This window comes from Mauremys reevesii, linkage group 1, assembly GCF_016161935.1.
Source record: "Mauremys reevesii isolate NIE-2019 linkage group 1, ASM1616193v1, whole genome shotgun sequence".
Taxonomy (NCBI): Eukaryota; Metazoa; Chordata; order Testudines; family Geoemydidae; genus Mauremys; species Mauremys reevesii.
The window spans coordinates 123,414,715-123,441,572 of NC_052623.1; the positions used below are offsets into that span (position 1 = coordinate 123,414,715).

General features: G+C 42.3%; 1 protein-coding gene across 4 annotated transcripts in view; it reads right to left on the bottom strand.

Annotated features, from left to right (window-relative positions):
* The window catches only part of UBE3A (ubiquitin protein ligase E3A), a 97,943-nt gene that overhangs the window by 59,709 nt on the left and 11,376 nt on the right, over positions 1-26,858 (bottom strand). For all 4 annotated transcript variants that reach the window (XM_039539199.1, XM_039539211.1, XM_039539193.1 and 1 more), the window contains exon 2: positions 9,233-9,300. The gene's annotated coding sequence lies outside the window, so the exon portion shown is untranslated. The remainder of the gene's footprint in view (positions 1-9,232; positions 9,301-26,858) is intronic.

Sequence of the window (26,858 nt, forward strand, 5' to 3'; positions counted from 1 at the left end):
GTCCCGCGCCCCCCAGGGAAGAACACCAAGGGGAGCCAAGACAGCAGCAGCCAGCAGCCATGAGCCAAGCAGCAGAGGACACACCGAGGATGAGAGCATGCAGCAGCTGTGGTATGTACCTGGTCCTAGCGGGGGACCCTGACCAGTACTACATATGCATGAAGTGTCGCCTAATAGAGCTGCTGGAGGAAAAGATCCAGGGCCTAGAGCTGCAGGTGGAAACCCTGATAGAGAATAGAAGGGGGTTTGAGAGGCTGATGGAGCAATGGCAAGCAGGACCTGAGGGGGAACGCCCAGGGGCAGAGGGGGGTGCAGGGGCTGAGGCCAAGGAAGGGGGACCACCAGAGGAGGAAGATGGGCGGTGGAAGCATGTGACCGTGAGAAGCAGGCCAAGGAAAAGGAGAGCCAGTGAGGGGGAAATTGAGCTAAGGAACAGGTTTGAAGGTTTGGAGAATGAGGAAGGGATACAGCAAGTGGTAACTGACAGTGAGAGGCCAAAGAAAAGAGGCGGCGGCCAGTCCCATAGATAAAGGGAGGAGTCGATGGAAGTAGCACCAAGTTTGGGCCCAGGAAGATACAGGATGGCTTAAGGGGAACCACAAGGGATGATAGGAATGGAAGGAGCTTGCAACCAGGGGAACGGGGATAGGTTAGAGGACCGTGCTGTCCCCAGGCGAAGGCAGGTCACGTGATTGGGGATTCCATACTGCGAAGGTTGGACAGGCCTGTGACCAGGGCCGATCCGGAGAACAGAAGGGTGTGCTGTCTACCGGGTGCTAAAATACGGGATGTGGACCTGAGGTTGAAAAGGATCCTAAGAGGAGCGGGTAAGAACCCTTTGATCATCCTTCATGTGGGACCGAATGACACGGCTAGATTCTCGCTAGAGAGGATCAAGGGAGACGCTGCCCGGTTGGGTAAGTGAGGCTCAGGTGATCTTCAGTGGGATTCTACCTGTCCCTAGGGAAGGGCGCCAAAGGGGTGAGAGGATCGTGATGGTTAATAGTTGGCTGAGGGAGTGGTGTTACAAGGAGGGCTTTGGGATGTATGGGCACTGGGAGGCTTTGGGGACAGACAACTGTTCTCAAGGGATGGGCTCCACCTAAGTAGGGAAGGAAGTAGACTTCTAGGAGGGAGGCTGGCTCATCTGATTAAAAGAGCTTTAAACTAGACACTGGGGGGAGACGGTCGGGAGAGGTCCTGGTGCTCTCAAATTTTCACATTGGGAGTCAGGACAACAAGATAACAGATATAGCCAGAGGGGGGCAGTTAAGTGTAAGGAAGAGTGGGGGGACAGATTCTAGATCTACAAGTCATACTGGAAGTACTGTGTCCCTACCGAGTTGGGTGAAAAGAGTGAGAGGAGCCCAACGGGAAAAATTAGGATGTTTGTTCACCAATGCGAGAAGCTTAGGTAACAAAATGGAGGAACTGGAGCTCCTGGTCCGGGAATTGAAACCGGATATCGTAGGAATAACAGAAACATGGTGGATAGCCATGACTGGAGTACAGGTATGGAAGGGTATGTGCTGTTTAGGAAAGACCGATGCAAAGGTAAAGGTGGGGGAGTAGCACTGTATATCAATAATGAGGTAAAATGTAATGAGATAACTAGCGCTGCAATGGACAATACAGAGTCTGTTTGGGCAATGGTCACATTGGGGAAGAAAACTACCAGAGCCTCATCCAGGATAGTGATTGGGGTGTGCTATAGACCGCCGGGATCTAGCTTAGAGATGGATAGGGAGCTCTTTAATGTTTTCAGGGAGGTAAACACTAATAGGAACTGCTTGATCATGGGGGACTTTAACTTCCCGGATATAGATTGGGAAACAAATGCTAGTAATAATAATAGGGCTCAGCTTTTCCTAGACGTGATAGCTGATGAATTCCTTCATCAAGTGGTTGCTGAACAGGGGATGCCATTTTAGATTTGATTTTGGTGAGTAACGAGGACCTTGTTGAGGACATTGTTGTAGGGGACAACCTTGGCTCGAGTGATCATGAGCTAATTCGTTTCCAAATAAATGGGAGGATAATCAATAGTGCATCTGAGACTAGGGTGTATGATTTCAAAAGGGCTAATTTTACTAAATTAAGGCGACTAGTTAGGGAAGTGGACTGGGCTAACATATTTAGGGATCTAAGGGCAGATGACGCCTGGGGTTACTTCAGGTTGAAGTTGCAGGAGTTGTCAGAGGCATGTATCCCGAGAAGAGGTAGCAGTTTTAGACCGAGCTGGATGAGCAAGCGTCTTAGAGGTCATTAAGAAAAAGCAGAAAGCGTACCAGGAGTGGAAAATGGGAGGGATCAGCAAGGAAACCTACCTTATTGAGGTCAGAGGGTGCAGGGAAGCTGTGAGAAAGGCAAAGTGGAGATGGATCTAGCGACGGTGATTAAAACCAATAGCAAACGGTTTTTTAGCCATATAAACAGGAAGAAAACCAAGAAAGAAGAAGTGGGACCGCTTAAAACTTTAAATGGAGTGGAGATTAGGGATAATCTTGGAATGGCACAATATCTGAACGAATACTTTGCCTCTGTCTTTAATGAGGCTAATGAAGGGCTAAGGAATAGTGATAGAGGGACCGATGGGAATGAAGATATGGGGTAGACATTACGGTAGCTGAGGTAGAAGCCAAACTGGAACAGCTTAACGGAAGTAAATCGGGGCGGATAATCTTCATCCTAGAATATTAAGGGAATTGGCGAGGATATGATAATCTTTAATAAATCGGGATTGTACCGACTGACTGGAGATTAGCTAATGTAGTTCCTATATTCAAGAAGGGGAAAAAAAGTGACCCGGGGAATTATAGGCCTGTTAGTCTAACATCTGTAGTATGCAAAGTCATGGAAAAAATCTTAAAAGAGAGAGTGGTTTGGCAACTGGGATAGATTACAGCATGGATTTAAACCAACTTGATCTCCTTCTTTGAGAGAGTAACAGATTTTTAGACAAGGGAAATGCGGTGGATCTCATATATCTGGATTTCAGTAAGGCGTTTGATGCATGAAGAATTACTGGTTAAATTGGAAAAGATGGGGATCAAGTGAAAATCCAGAGGTGGATAAGGAGCTGGTTAAAGGGAGACTGCAGAGGGTAGTATTGAAGGGGAACTGTCCGGTTGGAGGTTACCAGTGGAGTTCCTCAAGGCTCGGTTTTGGGTCGATTTTATTCAATCTATTTATTGCTGACCTGGGAACCAAGAGTAGGAGTGGGCTGATAAAGTTTGCGGATGACACCAAGTTGGGGGTATTGTCAATTCGGAAGAGGATCGGATATTCTCCAGGGAGATTTAAATGACCTTGTAAACTGGAGTATTAGTAACAGGATGAAATTCAATAGTGAGAAGTGTAAGGTTATGCATTTAGGGATGTCTAACAAGAACTTTAGTTATAAGCTGGGACGCACCAGTTGGAAGTAACGGAGGAGGAGAAGGACCTAGGAGTCCTGGTTGATCGCAAGATGACTATGAGTAGGCAATGTGATGTGGCCGTTAAAAAGCTAATGCGGTCTTGGGTTGCATTAGGCGAGGTATTTCTAGTAGGGATAAGGAGGTGCTAGTCCCGTTATATAAGGCGCTGGTGAGACCTCATTTGGAGTATTGTGTGCAGTTTTGGTCTCCCATGTTTAAGAAGGATGAATTCAAACTAGAACAGGTACAAAGAAGGGCCACTAGAATGATCCGAGGAATGGAAGGCCTTATGAAAGGAGACTTGAGGAGCTCGGTTTGTTTTCCTTAACCAAAAGAAGGATGAGAGGAGATATGATTACACTCTTTAAATATATCAGAGGGATAAATACCAGGAAGGAGAAGAATTATTTCAGCTCAGTGCTAATGTGGACACGAGGACGAACGGATATAAACTGTCAGTCAGGAAATTCAGGCTTGAAATTGGTTTCTAACCATCAGGGAGTGCAATACTGGAACAGTCAAACAGTGGGGCGAAGGACCTCCACGACTTTAAGATTAAGCTAGATAAGTTTATGGAGGGGATGGTATGATAGGATAACGGGCTTAGTCAATAGGTCAATTATGTGCCTGGTATGATGTAACCTTTTCCAGAGGGTTTGGCTGGAGAGTCTTGCCCGCATGCTCGGGGTTCAGCTGACCGCCATATTTGGGGTCGGGAAGGAATTTTCCTCCAGGGAAGATTGGCTATGGCCCTGGAGGTTTGCATGGGGCAGGGTTCACTTGCTAAGGAGTGGGTGGATCGGCTTATGTGGCCTGCATCTTGCAGGAGGTCAGACTAGATGATCATAATGGTCCCTTCTGATCTTGAATTCTATGATTCTATGAACTTCTATCCTCTCCTCTTTATTAGGATATAAAGTATCCCCTTTAATAAATCCTCTCCTAAGGGATGTCTCTATCCGAACCGTGTCCCTCCATAACTGTCTGCTTCCCCCCTGCCCTTAGTTTAAAAATACCCTTTTTAATGTTACATGCCAGCAGTCTGGTTCTGTTTTGGTGTAGGTGCAGCCCATCCTTCCTGTATAGGCTCTTCCTCCTCTCAAAATGTTCCCAATAAACCTAAGTCCCTCCTCCAAACACCATCATCTCATCCACGCATTGAGACCCTGCTGTTCTGCCTGTCTAACTGGCCTTGCACATGGAATTGGAAGCATTTCAGAAAATGCTACCAGGGAGGTCTTGGACTTTAATCTCTTACCTAGCAGCCTAAATTTGGCCTCAAGGACCTACCTTTCCTTATGCCACTAGTACCTACGTTTACCACGACCACTGGCTCTTCCCCAGCATTGCATGTACGTCTAGCTACAGGCTTTGAGAGATCTGCAACCTTTGGACCCGGTAGGGAATTCACTATGTGGTTCTCCCTGTCATCACAAACCCAACTATCTATATTTCAAATGATCAAATCCCCCGATACTATTACCTGGCTCTTCCTAGTGACTGTGGTTCCCTTCCTAAGGACTGGTCTCCTCAGTGTGAGAAGATACTATGACATCACCTGGAAAGAGGGTCCCAACTATGGGATTGTTTTTGTCCCCTCCAGCTTTGATGTTCTCCTTTGAGACATAACTGTATTATGTATCATCCTCCTCAACAGCAGATGCTGATGGACTGGGGGTAACACCACACTACTATGTTCCTGAAAGTTTTGTCTGTGTATCTCTGTCTCCCTTTGCTCCTCCAGTTCAGCCATTCCAGTCTCAAGAGCCCATATTCGTCTCTGAGGGCCATGAGTTGCTTGTAACAACTGCACATGTATGCCATCTGCCTACAAAAGGAGCTAATCGTATGTCGTGCATTCAATGCAAGAAACTTGATAGCCCTGCTCTGCCACTGGATTTCAGCATGCATTATTTTTACTCTTGTAGAGGTTGTTTGTTCTTTTTTTGGGGAGAGGAAAGGTGTTATTTGCTGAAGTTTAAAGTATGTCTTTTAGGTGTATCTGGCTCTCACACACCACTACAAATCTCCTGTTTGCTTCTCCTGCTTGGTAGCTCCCTCTGGATGCTCAGGAGCGGGCTTTTAAACCCATTTTCCATGAGTTAGCTATGCTCCTTTGTTAAGGGATCCTAAAAAAGCAAAAGGTATAGTGCAGAGGAACAAGAAAGGGGCAATCATAGAGCCCTGTAATGGGTGCCAACAAAGAGGAGTGGGGAGAAAGAGAAACCACCAAATGAAGAGTACAGCTAGAGAGATGGCACTTCTACAAAATCCAAGGATGGACAGGATGAGGTCAATATAGTTGAACTGCTCAATAATAGCGACCATAATGTAATTAAATTTAACATCCTTATGGGAGGGAAAATACTAACTTCAGAAAGAGAAACTACACAAAAATGAGGAAGCTAGTTAAATGAAAATTAAAAGTTACAGTTGTAAGAGTGACATGCCTGCAAACTGCATGGAAACTATTTAAAAACACCATAAGAGAGGCTCAAACTAAATGTATACCCAAAATTAAAAACAAACAATCAAAAAACATAGTAAGAGGATCAAAACAGTGCCACTATGGCAAATAACAATGATAAAGTAAAAGAAGCTATAAGAGGTAAAAAGGCATCCTTAAAAATTGGAAGTCAAATGCTAGTGAGGAAAATAGAAAGGAGCACAAAATCTGGCAAGTCAAATTTAAAAATATAATTAGGCAGGCCAAAAAAGAATTTGAAGAGCAACTAGCAAAAAACTCAAAAACGAACAGCAATAAATAAGTCAATTAATAATAATAAAAAATTAAGTACATTAGAAGCAGGAAACCTGCTAAACAATTAGTAGGGCCACTGGACCATTAAGGTGCTAAAGGAGCATTCAAAGAAGACAAGGCCATTTCAGATACGCTAAATAAATTCTTTGTATCAGTTTTCACGCCACTGGACATGAGGATGATTCCCACACCTGAGCTACCATTTTTAGGTAACAAATCTGATGAACTGTCCCAGATTTAGGTGTCAACAGAGGTGGTTTTGGAACAAACTTATAAATTAAACAATAATAAGTCACCAGGACCAGATGGTTTCAACCAAGAGTTCTGCAAGAACTTAAATATGAAACTGCAGAACTACTAACTATAGTATGTTTCCTATTGCTTAAATCAGCCTCTATACCAGATGATTGGAGGGTAGCTAATATACAGTCCACCTATGGAACTCATTGTCAGGAGATGTTGTGAAGGCCAAAATTATAACTGGGTTCAAAAAAGAATTAGATAAGTTAATGTAGGATGGGTCCAGTCCATCAGTGGCTATCAGCCAAGATGATCAGGGATGCAACCCTGATTTATTTCTCTACATGAGGTATGTCCAGCCTTGCATTTCAGACTCTCTCCTAGGTTTCCTTTTGGACAGGTGCTTTTACCTTAGGTTCAGCATGAACAAAAGCCATTTATTTTTCCTCCTAAACCCTGTCCACTACCTCTGTTCATTACTGACAACATGAGTATCCATCATAAAGTGATAAAATCTGGGGGTCATTTTAACTCCATCTCTCACCTGCTCCATCTTTCTCATCATAAAAAAGAATCCATTCCTTGTCTTTTGCAACAGCAAAATAACTTATCTACATCTTAATCATCTCCATCACTATAAATTCCTTCCAGTCTTTGATACCCACAGCTGCTGCTGAAATTACCTTGCATATCAGCTATTAGACCATATCACCCCCTTTTAAATTCTTCCAATGGCTCCCTCTGGCCCTGTGTATCAAATTTAAAGTTCCTGTCCTTGCAATGAAGACAGTACACAGTTCCACTTCAGCCTTCACGTTTGACCTTTTGTTCCATCAAGCCTCTTCTCCACCTGAGATCCCCTCATTAGTTTCCTTCTCACACTCCTATCTTCTTCCATGTTGCTTCTTATGCAGACTACCTTCCCAGTGTCTATTCACCAATCCTCACCATCCCCTGATCGCTCTTAAAAACAAACTTCCTCCATGTTACCTACAGGATGAGATTGTGCTCTCTCATCCTCCTCCCTCCCCGCCCCGCTTACTTACTGGAACTACTAAAATGTGAAGATACTAAAACGGAATAACCATTTGATTATGTTCTTGTAATCACCATCCTTGGTGTTCCCCACATCTAAAATTAGATTGCAAGTTCTAAAATGGGGTAAGGAACATGCCCTTATTTTATAAAGTGCCTAAATTGTTTAGTACAGATTCAGGGACTATGTTAAAAAAAACCCAACTACGACAAATAGTTACATCATTCAGAGCAGAGTGGCCAGCAGGAGAAAAGACAGCATAAAAGTAGTGGCCTGGATTTCAACAGGAGCGGTCACCATCCACAAAACTTTTTGCAACTTAAGAGCAACTTTCTGGAGAACAAGAAGCAGATGGGTGGTCTCAGAGGTGCCGTGGGTACAAAAATGACTGAGCAGTCACTAGCTGCTACCTGCTTGACAGAGCAGAGGACCAATTTCTAAAGTCTCCCAAAAACAACTGTATTATGGAAAGGAAACATCACAGCTCTTGCAAAGAGTTACAGCCTTCACAAAAGCAAAATCTATAGTTAAGGTTGTAACTCAACTTTCATTATAAAGCTCACCCCCTCTCAATAGTTTTACAAAGTTTTTAAAGAGTTACGAACACTTTCCTTCTGGGCCAATCCTTCCAATACCTTAGAACAGAAACTTTTTGCGGGGGGGGGGGGGGGGTTTGCATTTAAAAAACAAAACAAAAAGCCCACCCACCTCCCCCCAGATGCATTCAGCAGTTCTTTAATTAGGAAAACCACCTCTTCTGACATTTAAACTGTTTAAAAAAAAAAACCATTCTGCACACTATTCAAAAGTGGCTGAAATTTAAAACTTCCGCATTCCCATTCCATATTGTTAGTCTTTATTAATAGACAGTCACTCAGTAAACTAGAAAAAAAAATGTAACAATGATTGAAAAATCATTTCGGGCATGTGCAGTTCAAAAAGGTTTTCAGTCAATTACTGGTTACTGCACTTGGAAATTTTAGAATTCTACAGCTATATTTTTTTGTATCTACGTAGAAGTGCAATTGAAAACCTAGATAGTTATGAAACTGTTTTTAACACTTTTTTCTTCTCTTGTCCATATTTTTTCCCCATTAAGTTTAAAGGTTGCATGATATTTTAAAAGTTAAAAGTTTAAAAATTAAAACTACTTTGCTACACTGCACATATGTAATATTTTCAATTCTAGGTTACACTGTTAAAAGCATGAACAAAATGGACACCGTGCGCAATACAACCACATTAATATTACTATTAGAACTTTAATTTCTGCATTTTCTGATGTTTCAATTTGTAATCTTAATACTATGTTAATATCAGTTTTTGCACGGAATGCTGTTGTACGTCTTATTTTGTACTTTTAAATTAGCAACTAGAAATTTTGCAAATGTGTTCAGCAGTTAGATAAAAATTAAAAAAGTTGTCTCAATTCTGATTCAATCCACATAAGTACAGATATATAGTAACAGCAATATGTTAGGTTTGTTAAACAACTTAAAAGGGGGTTCCATCAAGGCTACATCATTTTGTGCTTCATTTACTGAATCCCTGAATGTCAAGTGACTGCCAACTGTCAGAACTGTGTATCATAAGGGAAGAGATATTACAACTTAAATGTTTGAAAATAAAAGAATATGTCTCAGTACTTCCCCTAAATGGAGTTTTTGTTACAACTTCTCATTTTTATAGACAAGATTTGTTAAGGTAACAACTCCAACTCAAGAGAGAGTTGGCAACAAGTTGCATATACAACACATGAAAATACAGCAGACATACCATATTTTTCCACAGCTTCAGAAGTTTGTTCTTGCAAATTATAAAATGGATTTCCACTGGTTTTGGACCTATAATACAAAACATCACATTTCAGTTTTTGCACTGCCGAACAAGTTCAATACCAACTTGGAACAAAACAAAGCAGCCTTGAAAAACTAGCGTCATTTACTGGATGAACATCCTCAAACACAAAACATGTTATGTGCACAAAAACAAACAGTATAATTCACAAATAGATACACTATTTACAAACACATATGCAGTGTTAAGGGAAACCGTGAAAAATCAAAACAAAAAAATGCCTTTTTCTACTCTCCTTGAGGATGTAAAAAGACTTTCCCAAGAGACCCACATAATCTAATATAAATATCCATTTCCCTCTCTTTGATGTAGGATCTTGGAAAACCCTTTGGAGAGACTGAGATGTATTACTGCAAAAAAAGTTTAAGGCTGCCGTTACACATCATAAAGCAGCAGCAAAGAAGAAAAATCACATTTTTTTAATTTTTGCGGAACATGTAATTGTTCAGGTTTGAAGGCACTGCTATAATGAATCCCTTTTTATGGAGTTGTAACTAACAATGGAATCAAGCATAAAACTGACAACAAAATCTGCCTTAGCACACAACCCTATTTTATTCTATTTTACTTTACTGGCAATTAAACTACTAATTTTGAAATTTACTTTTGGGGGATTGGTGACAAAAATGTACTCAGAGTTAATGCTGAGTTTTTTAAAGCTGTGTTACTGTGGTTCAATAGATAAAAATGGTAAAATCATTAATTTAGGACAAAATACCATCTTTGGGTACTTTGAAAATGAAATAATATTTTTTTCATAGATTTTAAGGCTAAAAGGAACCATTACGAACGTCTAGTCCAACCTTCGACACAGGGCATAGAATGTCACCATGCAATTCCTGCCTCAAGTCCATAACTTCAGGTTGAGCTAGAGCACATCATTTAGAAAAACATCCAATCTTGATTTAAAGATGTCAAGGGATGGAAAATCCATCACATCCCTAGGTAAATTGTCACTAATTACCCTCACTAAGTAGATTGTGTTTATTTAGGCTATGTCTACACAAGCGAGCTTACAGTGGCACAGCTGCTGTAAGACTGCTCATGTTAAACCACTCTACCCAGACGGGAGACCTCTCCCAGCAACATAATAAAACCACCTTCAAGAAGTCGTGGTAGCTATGCTGGCAGGAGAGCGTCTCCTGCTGACATAGCGTTGTCCACATCAGTGCTTCTCTCAGTACAACTTATGCTACTCAGAGGGGTGTTTTTTCACACCCTTGAGCAACATAAATTATACTGTCAAAAGTACTAGTGTAGACAATATCCTTAGTCTCACACTGCATGGCAAATTTTTCAAGACCAGACTTTTTTCCATACAAGTAACAATGAATATCTGCAATTATTTCATAGTTCTTAATATTGTTAGCACACAGATTCACTTAATAAAGATGATTTCTCTCTGGTAATACATACATACATACATACATACACACTCAATTCTTTGGTGCCATCACACCTATTCCAGTAAAAGATTAGGTACTCACAAGTGGAACTGTGACCTCTTTAAGCTATGCAAGCTACATGAAAATTTGTCTTAAAACTTTATTCAACCATGTAGCCCAGGGGTTGGCAACCTCTGGCACACGGCTCGCCAGGGTAAGCACCCTGGCGGGCCGGGCCAGTTTGTCCGCAGGTTCGGCCGATCACAGCTCACACTGTCCACAGTTCGCCCTCCCAGGCCAATGGGGTGGCGGGAAGCCGCGACCAGCACATCCCTCGGCCTGAACTGCTTCCCGCAGCCCCCATTGGCCTGGGACGGTGAACCGTGGGCCAGTGGGAGCCGCAGTCGGCCGAACCTGCCGACGCGGCAGGTAAACAAACTGGCCTGGCCCACCAGGGTGCTTACCCTGGCAAGCTGCGTGCCAGAGTTGCCAACCCCTGATGTAGCCTGTGTGGCACATGAAACAAAGCTACTACTTTACTGAACACTCTTGACGACTACTCTGACACCCATGACATGTGACTGGGATTAGGAAATTAAGATTAGTCTCTTACAAGCAACAGTGTGCCCACATTATTATTTCATGTCAGAATATACATTTTAAAAATGGATCATATGAAAGCACATGAATCCCTCAATCTGGAAATTTTCCTGGAAGCAGGGGATAGTGCAGAGAATCTGAAACAAGCAAAGTTCTCCACACACTAAAACTGGCAGGTCCAGAGACACTGAAGAACTACAGTATATTTCAGCAGTAGTATGAAGAGGATTACAAGCTACTAAGTCAGTCATTAAAGAATTTCAAGAATACTGTGACCAACACAGGAATATCAGGTATCAAACAAAGTGTCTGGCAACCTGAAAAGAAACAGCAATCTGCAAATCCATACCATGCATATCAAGTTAATACACGATGAAACTAAGGAAAACAATCTCTGTCTGAGGACATCCAGAATGCTGTGAACAATGTAGCATGTGCTAAGAGAAGTACCATAAATTCACTCAGTCACTGAACATTTATGGTCATAATTAGAAGAGGGCAACTCCTAGAAAGCCCAGTTATGACTGAGACCCCACCATGGTAGGCACTGTACAAAACAGACAGCTCCTGCCCCTCAGAATTTACAGTCTAAAAAGAAAGACAAAGCAGGAGAAGTGGGGACAAAGACAATTTGCCTAAGGTCACACAGACAGACAGTGGCAGAGCCTGGAACAGAACCCAGGTGTCCTGACTCGCAGTATACCCTGCTGTCTTTCAACATCCACCGACACATCCAACAGCAGGTGGAATCTGTCTCAGCAGCTGAACTGGCCACTATAGAAGATCTTTGAGAAGTAGCTATATGATCAGGAAACAACTGAGCTTCAGAGTTCATACTTCTTGTTCAATAAGAAGCAGAATAATCCTGTCAAAGTGGTTCATGACATCCACATGACCGCCATCTTAAGATACTCTATCTGCGTTTTATTAACTGGCAATGTTAGATTTGGTTACATGTTCCATTCTATTTTTAAAAATATCCAAGTAAGAGGAGAGAGGGGAAGGGGGAGGGGTGGTGGTGAGGTAAACTAAGCCCTGGATTCAGTGGACACAGACTCCTTGCAAGTGACAGGGGTCTAAGACTTATGTAACCTTGACCCATGTCATGTCACTGGAATCAAAAACCATGTCGCTGGAGTCTTACCAGCACTCCTGTGGCACACATCTTTACTATAATAAGAAACAAAATTACTTTGTACAGGATATCATAATGGACATCGCAAAAAAACCTGCTGATTGGAACTGGTCCAAATAATTGAGAAAACAGTTGTACTGCATGAAATACCAATGAAGAATTTTAAAAAATGAAACTGATGCCCAAGCATCAAATCACATCACTTCATTCTGACTGGCACATTCCTGCTTGACTAACAGAGGACATTCACTCACCCACCAGTCTATATTCCCTGCCTAATGCATTAGTGTCACCATCAAGCGCAACTGCAATCAGCACCAAGAGGTTAAAGAAAAAACTTCGTTACTTTAAAGGAAACTATAGACATATTGCTCAGTATTATGGATGTTCACATAAGAGTGGTGCATAAAAACACTATACAGTTTAAAATACAAACATTAAAATAACATCCTTGTGGTCAACTTCCAAAGAGATATCTGGAACAAGCAGCACTGTAGTCCAACAATGGCAAATCATGTAAATCCTTTCCTAACAAAAGGATAAGGACATCAGAACTATACAAGTGGAATATTTCATGTTCACAATCTTACATTGGGCTCTACTTTCCAACATCACATACGTAGTAGCTTTTTCGTAAAATGATACCTGACTGCAACAGACTAACAAATGTTCAGTTATAAACTTCAGTTTAAAATAACATATGGCATTCCTAACCCTTTCCTTTAGCACCAAGATTTTGGACACTGGAACTGCTATGAAATAATCATAGAGACAAAGTGGGTGAAGTAATATCTTTGTTGGAGAGAGAGACAAGCCTTTGAGCTTACACAGAGCTCTTCTTCAGGCCTGGGAAGTGTACTCAGGCCTAGTCTACACTACAAAGTTAGGATGATGCAAGGCAGCTTACGTTGACCTAGTTGTGCACATGTCTACACTGATTGCCTGGCTTGGTGAGCACATCTAGTAGCTGTACATAGTTCAGTGCAATTGATCAGTTTTGATCATGCTGGCTACATGCTCCACATGCACTCCTGCCTGGAGTATACAGAAGATATTGGATCTTCTGGGCCTGTGGGGAGAAGAGGCTGTGTGGGCACAGCTCTGGACCAGCCATATAAATGTCAACATCTATGAGCAGATTGCTCAGGGGATACAGTAGAAGGGAAGCAACAGGTGCCAGCAGCAGTGCTGCAGGAAAGTCAAGGAGCTGTGGCAGACATACCAGAAGGCCAGGGAAGCCAACAATACATCTGGTGCCAAGCCTCAGACATGCCGCTTTTACAAAGAGCAGCATGCCATACTCTGCTGATGCGCCCCGCCTCCAGCACTGTGAAAAGTGAGGAGAAAGAGTATGGGGGACAGGGAACTGGGGGATCCAGCTGGGCAGTGAGCCAGGATCTGCTTTTGACTGCACTGCAGTCCAGTCAGCTGAGCACAGGCGAGCCCAATGCCGGGGAAGGAACCTTGGGTAAATATGTAGATAAATTTTCTATTACAGGGATGCCTCCCTCCCATCCCCCCAAAGTAGCAAGACACATCTTTTGACTTTTCATTAATTTACTCACGCTAGAAGAGGTAGTGGCACAACCAAGAGAAGTAGAGTTGTATCTGCTTTTCATTCCCCTCTAGAGTTAGGTAGGGGCGCCATGTAGAGCCGTTTGTTTATGTACACAAGGATGTCCCTGGAATCCTCCTGAAAGATCTCAATGAAAATTTCCTTGAGATCCTCTGCCGAAGGTTTCTAGGGAGGGCTGCCTTATTTCTTCCTCCATATTAGGACACTTTCTCACACCACTCAGTGATAACTTCAGCAGGCACCATTTACGTACCCAGGCAAGCAGCATACAGGCTCAGGTGGCTTTGGGATGCTAGCAGCAGCTGTGTTCTCTCTGTCTTTGCGACACTGAGAAATATCAGCTAAAACAACCACTGCCTACAGAAAACAATGCCAGTATTCAGTACCACTGACCTACACTACTAGAATCATGCAACCAAGCAATTCCCTCCTCACTTCCCCAACCTCTGGCAGGCCATACTCACCATGGCTGGTGCTGTGCATAAACATTCCCAAACAGAAGTGATAATGTAGTGCTTAAAACTTTAGGGAGCAAGAGGAGTGAGTTCAGCATCTTAAGTTTCACTTTCTGTAGTGAATGCGCTGACAATGGTACTTCTGAGTGTTTTATCTTCAGCTGCTACCATTGCAGCCTTCAGGGTCTCCCCCTCCACACCCGCAGAATGCCTAAGCCAGATAAGGAGGAGAAAAAAGGACTCAGGATGACTTGTTCCATGCAATCCTGCAAGCCAATGCTGCACTGGACCCTGAGCACAAGCCCTGGAGGATGAATACTGTGGACAACTTGGAGAAGGAAACAGTGGAGAAGACAAAGATCCAGGAGTCCAAGCAGGAGAAGGAAAGGGAAATACGCCAGGACATAATGGAGCTTCTTAGGTAGCAAACTGATGCTGCAGACTGGTCGACCTGCAGGTTCAACAATCCCTGGCTCGCCCCTCTCTGCAGCTCATTGAGAACTCAATACTGGGAAGTTCCTACACCCCGCACCCCCTCAACATTCCACATGGTATCAGGGTTGCTGCACTACCGCTAACACTCTATCCTGTGGGACATGAAAGACAATCACTGATTCACATGCACTGACCTGTGAAAGCCACAGTTGGTGTATGTGTAGCTGGAATGGACATGAACATTCTTTCCCCTTCATAAGTTCTGTTCTCTTAATTTATTAAGTTTTATTAAGATTTTAATGTGTTTGGTTGCTTTCAGAACTGCTGAGCATTTGGTTGCATACATTGTGAAATAATAAAGTTTAATTATGTTCCAAATAGTAGTATTTTATTCTGTAACAAAATCAGTGCAAAAAAACCCAACCTGTGTAATTTAAAAACAATTACACCTCTACCCCAATATATCGTGGTCCTCGGGAGACAAAAAAAATCTTACCGTGTTATAGGTGAAACCGCGTTATATCGGGGTAGCGGCAGCAGGGCTCCGACAGTGATTTAAAGGGCCCAGGGATCCAGCAGCGGCCAGAGTCCCAGGCCCGTTAAATTGCCCCACTTCCAGAGACCCGGGGTAGCGGCAGCAGGGCTCTGACAGTGATTTAAAGAGCCCTGGGCTCCAGCTGCTGCGGGGAGCCCTGCTGCCAGATATAACACAGTAAAGCAGCCCCGCCCCCCAGAGGGCTGCTTTACCGCGCTATATCCAAATTCGTGTTATATCGGGTCGCGTTATATCGGGGTAGAGGTGTAGCTGTTACTGCCTAATGTTAGGGGACTGGAGAGCTCCCATACAGTATGCACCCTTAAACTAGAGCCCTGCAGCGGGACTGGGATCCTGCAGGTCCCACTGCCATAATAGAAGGATCAGGTAAAACAGTCTTTGTTATAGGCAGAACTGGGCTGCCAAAACTAAAACAAAACATATTGTGGTAATTTGCAGGAAAACAGTAAATTGTTCATCAGTCTGTCATAAATAGAATGTCAGTAATATAAACCAAGTTTTTCTTAATAAAGGTTTTAATACTTAAATCTAAGTGAGGGATATGATAGACATAAAATCTTCCTAACAGGAGTTAAAATAGTTTTTACATGGTTTAAGCAGTATTTCTTTTATTCTTTTAGTGGTAAAAATTGTGTCTGAATTCAATTTATATACATAAACTGATTTTTTTTTTAATAGTATGCGGGGATCGGTCTCCTGAGGGATTTGTGGTATCTAAGGTTTTTGTGGGTGGGAGCAGGATAAAAATGCAAGAAACAATGCGAGAGCAGGTGGGAGTGGAAATTGCAGGGCAGGGAGGGACTAAAAAAAAAAATAGTCCCAGGCAAAGCTCTACCTTAGACACTCCAGTATCTCTGGCGCACTGGTTCCCAAACTGGGTTCGTGAACCCCTGGGGGTTCGCAAAATGTTACAGGAGGTTCTCAGGAAAAAAATCCCTAATGGCGGACAGAACTGTACCTAGGGACTCCAGACAGCATGGGGCTCCTGGACTTCCAAGAGCTAAGCAGATCAAACCAAGCATATCTATCACACTGAGGAGATTTAACCTTCAGGACTCCTTATAAGAAATGGAAAGGGAGGTGGATATTTTTTGCTGTTTTTAAAATTAAATAGGCAGCTAGTATTGTTTTTAAAATGATTATGAAGAACAAGTTTAAGCTTTCTTGTAACGTCCGTTGTTCGCGTGGACTGCTTGAGACCTGAATGCTTGTGTATGAGGAACTCTGAGTTGGCTTCTTAAATACCTTCATGCTGTTTCACATCTGATACTCCTGGATGAAACATAGGAGCCTTGTGTTATAACAGGCTTATTCAAAGAGATACAAGCTACAAAAGTGAGATCTTATGATAAATAAATAATAATAAATAGTGTGTAATAAGCATGTAATAAAAACAAATTTTATAATTCCAAGATCAGTGCTTTTATAATTTATGCTCAGGTAAAGGAGAAAATCCCTGGAAATATTCATTTTTAGGAGAGGGTTCACGTGACTTGACATTTTAGTGAAAGGAGTTCACAGGCTGTTAAAGTTTGGGAACTACTGCTCTGGAGTGATAAACATTAAAACAAAAAGGGTAAAGGTGCATCTGTTAGCACGTGTTTCACATTTTCTGGCAGTAGGAGGAGCCACGGTTGGACATGTCTGGACATGCGGTATATGCATGGGGGGGAAGGATAGCTCAGTGGTTTGAGCATTGGCCTGCTAAACACAAGGTTGTGAGTTCAATCCTTGAGGGGGCCCACTTAGGGATCTGGGGCAAAAACTGATCCTCCTAGTGAAGGCAGGGGGCTGGACTCAATGACCTTTCAAGGTCCCTTCCAGTACTAGGAGATTGGTATATCTCCAATTATTATTAATTATTATTATGCACATAACAATCAGAAGGCACATGCATAACTTAGCATATATGTTTAGAGCTTCTCTTTGTGGCATGTGGTGGAGGGATGATAGACGCTAAACAGAGAGAAAGATTCATCCGCCCAAACTGGTACTCCTCACTGGACCACTCAGCAAGGAGTGAGATTGTTTACTTACTTGCTGTATTATAGCTTAGGATCACGTATTTAGATTCTACTGTAGTTGTCAATAAATGGTTAAAATCCACTTGATCTCTCTCAATTACTCTGGGGTCGGGGATGAAAGGAAGGGCAGTTCGTAATAACTGATGTCCCATGTGAGGACCAGTGGATCTTGTCAGATTTCAAAATTACAGTACTTGGGGTCAGGGACTGCAACCTTGCAATCCAGGTGGGGGAAGATATCAGAGTCTCTCGAAGACAGATTGTAGTGGGCTAAAAAGTCTTTACAGAAGAGAGGATGGGGGAGGAAGAGGTATTCAGTTACATCTCCTCCAACAGGGGGCCTTACTGGTCCCAGGATGCCTTCATGGCAGACTCTCAATGATCCTCTTTGGGATTTGCTCCAAGATCAAGGAGAAAGTTGATGGCAACTAAGCCTAAAAGAGTCATTAGGAAAAACACCCTCATTCAAGGATGCTGGAAGGCGATCACCGAATCCCATGAAAGACTGAGTCAGATCCAGAAAGCCTTGAAGGACTTAAAAGTCCAATTGGCGGGACACTAACATGCCCATCAGCATTAGAGCAATCTGCAGGCTGCTCAAGCCTCCATTTTGAGCTCCTCAGTGACAATGGGAACAGTCACTAATGAAAATGTGACACTGTCCAAGAAATGCCAACAACTTGGGGAAAAAGTAGGGGAATTAGAGAAAGAACTGAAGACATGTGATCTGTCCTTTGAGCTTTAATGCAGGAGAACCAGGGACAGAAATGGGCAGCCTCCCATGGTCACTGCAATCAAACCATTGCTAAATTACAAATCCAGTTGAAAGTGAGATGGGTAAGATGGTTTCCATTATAGGTTCCAATGCAACAGAGTCCACACCGTCCTCCTCAGAGGAATGACAATGAGGGAGATTAATATCCCTCATATTATGAGTGTGATTTATGGCTTGATGATCCAGATCAGAGAGACTGTCAGCCTAATCCAGTGGTTCTCAACCTAGCCAATCAGCACACAGCTGTGGGCCATGTAACATCTTTGGGGCCATACAGGTAGCATTGGATGTGGCCCACAATGGTAAATAGTTTGAGAACCATTGCCCTAATCCAATTGTCCCTGTCACTAGATGTCATCATGTCAGATGGAGACCCACCAAGGGGGGCGATCAAAATGGTGACCGCAAAGAAGTGGTAAATGAGACTACTTCACTTTTTCCTGAACAACTCAAGCCATTGTTCAGTCCATGGGACCTTTAACAAGAGCTGGCTTCTAAACTGGAAAAGAGAAGCTAAAGTAAATGAATGGACAAATCAAGATTTTTGTTTAGTGGTTGCGGTTTCACTTACACCCAACCTCAAATCAGCTATTTCCACTGAGATTATAGGTAAGTGTCTAGATCAGAAACCACAATTAAGAGAAGCTAAAAACAATCTAGTGCCACACTCTTAGGGGAAAATAATTTGTAGAATAGAAAACAAAGGGAGTATGAGACCACTCAGCCTTTTGAAGCTCACTTTTGGGGAGGCTATGATTTAATCTTCCCAGATGCCAACTGTGATAATCTGGTCTACAAACACTAATAGTAGGATTCCATCCTGGTTTTAGGAATAGGATTGCCTTGCTGGTCAATGCAAACAATACCCATGGCAAAATCTTCATTGCATATGGAGCATGCCAGGATAGCTCCGCTAGGCAGGATTTAAAGATAAAAGGAAAAATAATATCTGTTGTGACCATTCAAGGGAGAAAGGAAGGAGAGGAAAAGGGCTTCAGAGATAAAAAGGGATAAAGGAAAAGATCAAAAGAGGCCTTCTTATTCTGAATTAAAGGACCATTTAAAAAACAAAATGAAGATGTCAAGTAAAGAATTCCATGCTGGAAGTTAATAATGACACTTTCTAAACATGCGTACATAGCACCTGGAAAGACTTTTTCTAAATCTGTACCTGCAAACACAGTTAGAACCTTGGGTGGTGACCCAGGACTGGAGCCTAATGCTCCCTGTCCACAATAGGACAGCATTCCCCACCAACCCATGGAGGTTCCCTTATCCTGGGATTCCTGTGGGCGCCCCAATGTTAAAATCATGATAGGCAATACAAAATGTTAGTGGATACCAAGGCGTCAAACAGTATCTTACCTGTAGAACCAAGTGCACGTGAGTCCTTAAAATTCAGGAAACATGAACTGGATAGATACACTGGTCAACTCCCTTTAATACCTTTTAAAGGTAAAATTCCAATAATAATATCTGGGGAGCAGACCGACACAAAATCTGAAACAAAATTTGGAAGATGATATAGGGATTCTTGGGAGTGACATTCTCCAGAAATCCATGCTATCACTGATTATAAGAAACAAATTTCCTGTATTAGAAAAGGGAATAGAAACTAATCCTGATTCAAGGGAAGGAATGGAAGGCACTTACTACATGAGAGCCATCAATGAATCTATCCCAGTGCCTCAAGCAGAATCCCCCATGGGACCAATTAACAAGCCAATTCCCTAAATTGTGGGCTACCCATAAACAAGACTGTGGAAAGCTCAGTGGAGAAGTGCTAATTGTGGGAAGTGATCCTCCACCAAAAAAGCAGTATAAATACCCTCAGGAGGCAGAAGAGGCAGTTACTCAAATTATTAAGTCCTTAGTGGACCAAAGGATACTAGTTCTCACAACTAACAAAAACAAACAATTCTCCTCTTTGGCCAGTCCATAAACAGGATGGCTCCTGGAGACTAACCACTAATTATTGACCACTGAATCAGCGTACTCCTGCAATTGCCTTAGTGGTGGCATCCTATTAGAACGAGTAACTGATGGAAGGCAGTTGTTTTCTGTTTTTGATTTAACTAATAGCTTCTGGTCTGTCCTTGTGGCCCCAGAAAGCCCAGAAATAGACGTTTGCTTTCATGCACAAAGGTCAACAATTTACACCAGGGGTTGGCAACCTTTCAAAAGTGGTGTGCCGAGTCTTCATTTATTCAATCCAATTTAAGGTTTTGCGTGCCAGTAATACATTTTAATGTTTTTAGAAGGTCTCTTTCTATAAGTCTATAATATATAACTAAACTACTGTTGTATGTAAAGTAAATAAGGTTTTTAAAATGTTTAAGAAGCTTCATTTAAAATTAAATTAAAATGCAGAGCCCCTAAGACCGGTGGCCAGGACCCAGGCAGTGAGAGTGCCACTGAAAATCAGCTTGCGTGCCGCCTTTGGCACGCGTGCCATAGGTTGCCTACCCCTGGTTTACAGGGACCCTACTTCCTCAGGGATTTATTAACTCTCTCACATTATTTCATGCAGACATAACCAAGTTTCTGGCTCCTCTTTTAGAAACTGATAGGGTATTGGTACATGACAACGATATATTAGTTGCCTCAGAAACTGAGGAAGCACACAGAGAAATCCTAACTTGGTTGTTTAAACTACTGAGACAGACAGGGTTAAAACTGAATGGGAAGAAGGTTCAGATAGTCAGGAATAAAGTATGCTTCCTGGGAACTGAAATTGGCCCTGATAGCAGAAAGCCTCTTCAGGAGTAAGTCCAAGTACTCTGAACATGAGTTGAGATCCTTTCTGAGATTAGCAGGATTCAATAGGGAATTTATTCCAGCATTTGCTGAAATTGCTGAACTGCTGTATAGACGTCTCAAGAAGGGAGATATTTGGGAATGGAAGTCTGAACACAATCAAGAGTCCAGGGCTTAAAATAAAAAATTGCCCAGATAGCTGCACGAGCACATCCTAACCTACAAAAAGTGACAGAGAGTCCTGTGGCACCTTATAGAATAACAGACGTATTGGAGCATAAGCTTTCATGGGTGAATACCCACTTCATCAGATGACATGACAAGCTTATGCTCCAATACGTCTGTTGGTCTATAAGGTACCACAGGACTCTGTCGCTTTTTACAGATCCAAACTAACATGGCTACCCCTCTGATACTAACCTACAAAAACCTTTTATTTTAGAAGTAGGAGCTTCAACTACAGCTCTTTCTGCTGTGTTAATGCAGCTTCAGTTAGGCAAGGATAAACCTATCACCTATGCTTCCCTGCTTCCTAGCTGAGTGGAGGAAAAATTTTCTGCAAGCCAAAACAAAACCAAACAAGTTCTAGCAGCGTATTGGGCCATTCAGAATCTATTACAGGGTTAAACACATAGTCCTTAGGACTCTTCACACCCTTCTAAAATATCTTCTCTGGACAAATTAAAGATGGGCAGATATCAAATTCTCAGCTGGTTCGCTGGACTTTAGCTTTAATGGATTGAGATTTGCAGGTAATGACCCTGTCGGGACAATCTAAAACTGCTTTAGGATTATTGGTAGGTGGGAAGCCCCAGGAGTGCCCATTTCTTCAACTAAGCACTCGAAAGAAATATCTTTCTGGGGCTCCAAATGGGATGTGAAACCTTTTCCTGAACAAAAGTCTGTTCAGGTGTGGTTTATAGATGGTTCATTATACCACATTGATGGAAAAGCCTACACTGGCTTTGCACTTACAGATCCTGGCAATTAGACAGTGATTGCAAGCAAATGTAATATACATTTGGCTCAGTAAGCTGAATTGGCTGCAGTGAACTTTGGAAAATGTTTCCTAAGAAAAAGATCTGTACTTGTGTTCTGATTCTCAACGGGTGTGCATGGTTCTAGTTGACTGGGTTTCAGAATGGGAGAAAAATGCTATATATAGTTCAGATGGTAAACCTGTACCACTCACTGATTTATAGCTGTATATAGTTACCCTTTTAAAAAGGAGAAGAAATGAAACTTTAATTGGCAAAGTTAAAGCTCATCAAAAGAAAGGACCCAAAGCAGAATGAAACAATCAGGCTGATTTTGAAGCTAAACAGGCAGCATTAAATATAACCTGCTGGCAATCTCCACAACAAAATGTTGTAGCAAGAACTCAAACATCAGAGTAAAAAAAATACAGTCTTGCTGAAATGCAGAACAAACAATCTCTCTATGAAATATCTTTTTTTTAAAGAGAACGAGGGAGGAGTTCCTCTTCAAATACTGCCTGAAGGGGATGGTCTACTCATAGTAAAGCCACAAAGCCAGCAGATGTGAGTAGTGCCTAAATACTTACAAAATGACATCATGTATCTTGCACGTGATCAAGGGGGGCATCAGGGCATTGCTCATTCAACTGAATGTCTATTGCAAACAGCTTGGTGGCCCCTTGGTACAATCTGATATTGACCAATATGTCAGAAATTGCCATGTGCTGCTGTCAACGCAGATCAGGGAAGAAGCAAGATTCCCTTAACAAACCCAGAGGATATATGGTCCCTGGATTAAGGTGCAAGTCGATTATACCTACCACACGTAGAGGAAATAAATACCTCTTGATAAGTGGATACTTTTACAAAATGGATTGATGCTTTCCCTGTAAAAACTAACACTGCTTTAAATGCGGCGAGGTGTCTCACTGAACATGTAATGCCCTAGGTGGGGAATTTCTATTATTCTTTGGATTTGTCCAGGGATCCCATTTCAAGGGAGATCTAACCCAATTAGTATACAAGCTATATGGAATCGAGCAGAGTGTCCACATCCCCTCCCATACTCAGGCTAGTGGAAACATGGAGCAGTCAAACTGCACAACTGAATAGACACTGAGGGCTTGGCTACACACGCTGCAGCAAGCGCTGCACAGGGGCAAAACACACCTCCTGCAGCGCTGCGCATGCTGGCGGCGCCAAAAGCAGCAGCAACAGCAGCGCCCAGCGCCCAGCTGCCCGCGCTGCCGCCCATTCCATTCCCACAGGAGGGTGGGAGGAGGCAGCGCTGGAGTTTTTTCTCCCAGCGCTGCTGCTGCACACTGCTGCTTAGCGCTGCCGCGGCAGCGCTTTGAAGTTTAAGTGTAGCCATAGCCTTAGCAAAATTGTCACTGCAAGTGGAAACGAATGGGATATTACACAAATTCTGATGGCTCCTTGAGCAGCTACTAATTAATGCCTCTACTGGATATAGCCCATTTGAATTAGTAACAGGTAGACAAAAGCAGTTGCCAGAGCTCTAGTATGCTCCTGTTCTAGAAGAATGGCAAGCATTAGTATCTGCTGATAGATTTCTGGACCAATTGAAAACTAGACTTGCTAAAGCGAGCAATGGAGCAGCTCAGCAGTTAGGAGAAAGAAGATGGAAACTACAGAGGATTTCTCTTTAAGAAAGGACTAGAACTTGAAGTAGGGAGTCAAATGAAGGTAAAACATCTAAGGAAAGGGAACGTGCCTTCTCTCCTGCTGGGTGAGACCCTGTGTCATTATTGATAAGCTAATTTCCTCTATCAAGTATATTTACCTCAAAAAGGAAGACTGTTAAAGTGTTACCACAGGGGATAAAATGCTTTGAGGAAAAAATCTAAAGATATCTTTGAGCCATAATGTATCTTAATTAAAACTATCTCATCATGGAATAGGAATTATAAAGTCTAATTCTATAATATGACACAATATATTCATGTAATGTTTAAGAAAAGTTTTGTAAACCTGTTCCAACAGTTCATGGATTAGGGACCCAATCTTATGGAGTTCCAGGGGCTTATGTATGAATTTTGGTTAATCTTTCTATCTACCGAATGGGACTCAGTGCTCAGTCTAGAAGATACCATCAGAGATGCTTAGTTTTGCAGTTCTCAAACTGTGGATTTGTTGTCTCCAGAGATAACATGCTTGTTAACAGCAAAAATGTTTGTTTATTAATAGACAGAGGTGAGAAATAACAGACCTCAACCCTATTGTCCCTCTGCAAATTTGTGTACACAGAGTCCATCCCTTACCTCTCTCTGAAAGTGCAAAGTTTCAAAAAGTTCAATGAACAGAAGATTGTTGAGGGCGGAATAGATCTGGACAAGGAGAAGTAGTCTGGAGATAAATGTGAGAAGGGAGGGACAGGCAGAAGAAACAAAAGTTAAACTGTTTAAGAGCATATTATGGAAGTCTTGAGGTCTTTCTCAGAGTAGCCTCCATTCATTTGAGATCAACCATACCATTCTCTCACTAGAAGAGAAAACCTATAATGGCAGCAGGCCATAAAAGAGACCCAGTTTGGGAATATTTTCATTTAGTTCCTCTACCTGTGGGTCAGACAGGCACGTGTGCAAAATGCAAATAGTGCAACAAAGAAATTCAAGGCCTGGTTGCCCAAATAACACAACATCATGAGACGTGTTCCTTCTCAGGAGGAAGCTGCATTGAAGAAGATGAAAGGAACAGGTTGGAACATGCAGGATCTTCAGGTGGCTAAACTTTTTTATTTCATACTTCTTTCTTAAGGATTGCCTGTCTTCCTTCTGGACTATTCTTGCATTCTCATGTGTGAGCAAAAAATATAGTTGTTACTCTATGGTACTATCATTTTAGATACAGTTGTGATAAAAAAATAGTCGAAACAGGCAAATCTTTTTTCTATAATTTCACCTTTAAAGTAGTACTGAGTGCCAGTGAATGCAATGAGTGATACTAAATGAGCAGTATGGAAATAATAATTAAATAACTGCATTGACTTATTTTATTTAGGAAAAACCATCCTCAACATACAAGATTCTGAAGACTATCCGCCTTCAAGATCACCATCATTTTCTATTGTTTCAGAGTTATCTACCAATGACAGTGTTTCAGTCACACCAGGTATGTCGCATAGCCACAGTATATCACCTGTAGCAAAAAGTCTCCATCATCCAGAAACAATCCTAGATAATTTTGTGATAAGAACCAGCAGATTACAAAAAGAGGTAATTGATGAAAAAATTGCCTGGTTTGTTTATGCAACAAACTCTCCATTCCGTATGACTGAGAACCCACACTTCATTAACACGTTTCAGTCATTAAGACCAGGATACAGTCCCCCCAACAGAGCAGATGTCACAGGCAAATTGCTGGATAAAATGTATGAAAGAGAAGCTGAGCAGTGTGCAGAAAGTCTAGAGCAGCGGTTCTCAAAGCCGGTCCGTCGCTTGTTCCAGGAAAGCCCCTGGCGGGCCGGGCCAGTTTGTTTACCTGCCGTGTCCGCAGGTTCGTCCAATCGTGGCTCCCACTGGCCGCGCTTCGATGCTCCAGGTCAATGGGGGCTGCGGGAAACGGCAGCCAGCACATCCCTCGGCCCGCACTGCTTCCTGCAGCCCCCATTGGCCTGGAGCAGTGAACCGCAGCCAGTGGGAGGCCAGTGGGAGCCGCGATTGGCTGAACCTGCGGACACGGCAGGTAAACAAACCGGCCCGGGCTGCCAGGGACTTTCCCTGAACAAGTGGCAGACTGGCTTTGAGAACTACTGGTCATGAGGGTAAAATTGTTAACCTGAGCCTTGATAGGTAGAGCAATGTCCACAATGATCCTGTTGTATGTGCTTGTGAGACAACAGAAGAAGGGAATGTCTTCCGTACAGAAACAATTGATACATCTGGAAATGCACACACAGCAGAATACTTACAAGAAGTAGCAGTAAAAGCTATAACAAACTGAAAAAAAAATCAAATGTCTAGTATGCAGCTTGGTCATAGACAATGCTGCAAATGTAGCCAAGATGAGAAGAAATTATTTAGAAAAGTTCCAAGGTAATAACGGTTGCAGTGCTCATTTGATACACCTCCTAGTCAAAGACTTCAGTGATCCAGAAATAAAGGCTAATGTTGTTGAAATTGCAAAATACTTTCATAACAACCACTTTGCAGCAGCTGCTCTGAAAAAAGTTGGAGGAACCAAGCTAACTCTCCCACAAAACGTGAGATGGAACTCAGTAGTGGACTGTTTTGAGCACTATATCAAGAATTGGCCTAATCTGATGACAGTTGTGAACAAAATTGTGAAAAAAAGACATGGCACTGTCACAGCCAAAGTTCTCAACATTGGACTCGTGAGAAATATTGAACACACACTGAGTGCCCTGAAGCCTATTTCTGTAGCCTTGAACAAAATGCAGGGAAAAAGCTGTTTTATTGCTGATATTGTTGAAATTTGGAAGGAACAGAGTGAGATCTTAAAAAGAGAAATATTCAATGATAGAGTTAAATTAAATTTTAATTAAAGCATTGAAAAAATGAATGGGACAAGCACTATCTCCATCTCATTTTCTTGCAAATATTCTCAATACCCAGTACTAGGGTCAAACTGCTGAAGAAGAGGAGATGGCTATGACATGGACATGGACATCCAGCAATCATCCTTCCATAATGCCAACCATAATAAACTTCAGAGCTAAGGGTGAACCATTCAAGAAATATGTGTTTGCCGATGACGTTTTAAAGGAAGTCACACCAGTGAACTGGTGGAAGTCACTTAAGCACTTGGATTCAGAGACTGTTGAACTGATAATCTCACCTAAGAGCAGTAGCTTCTTCTGCCGGTGTAGAAAGAATATATTCTTCCTAGG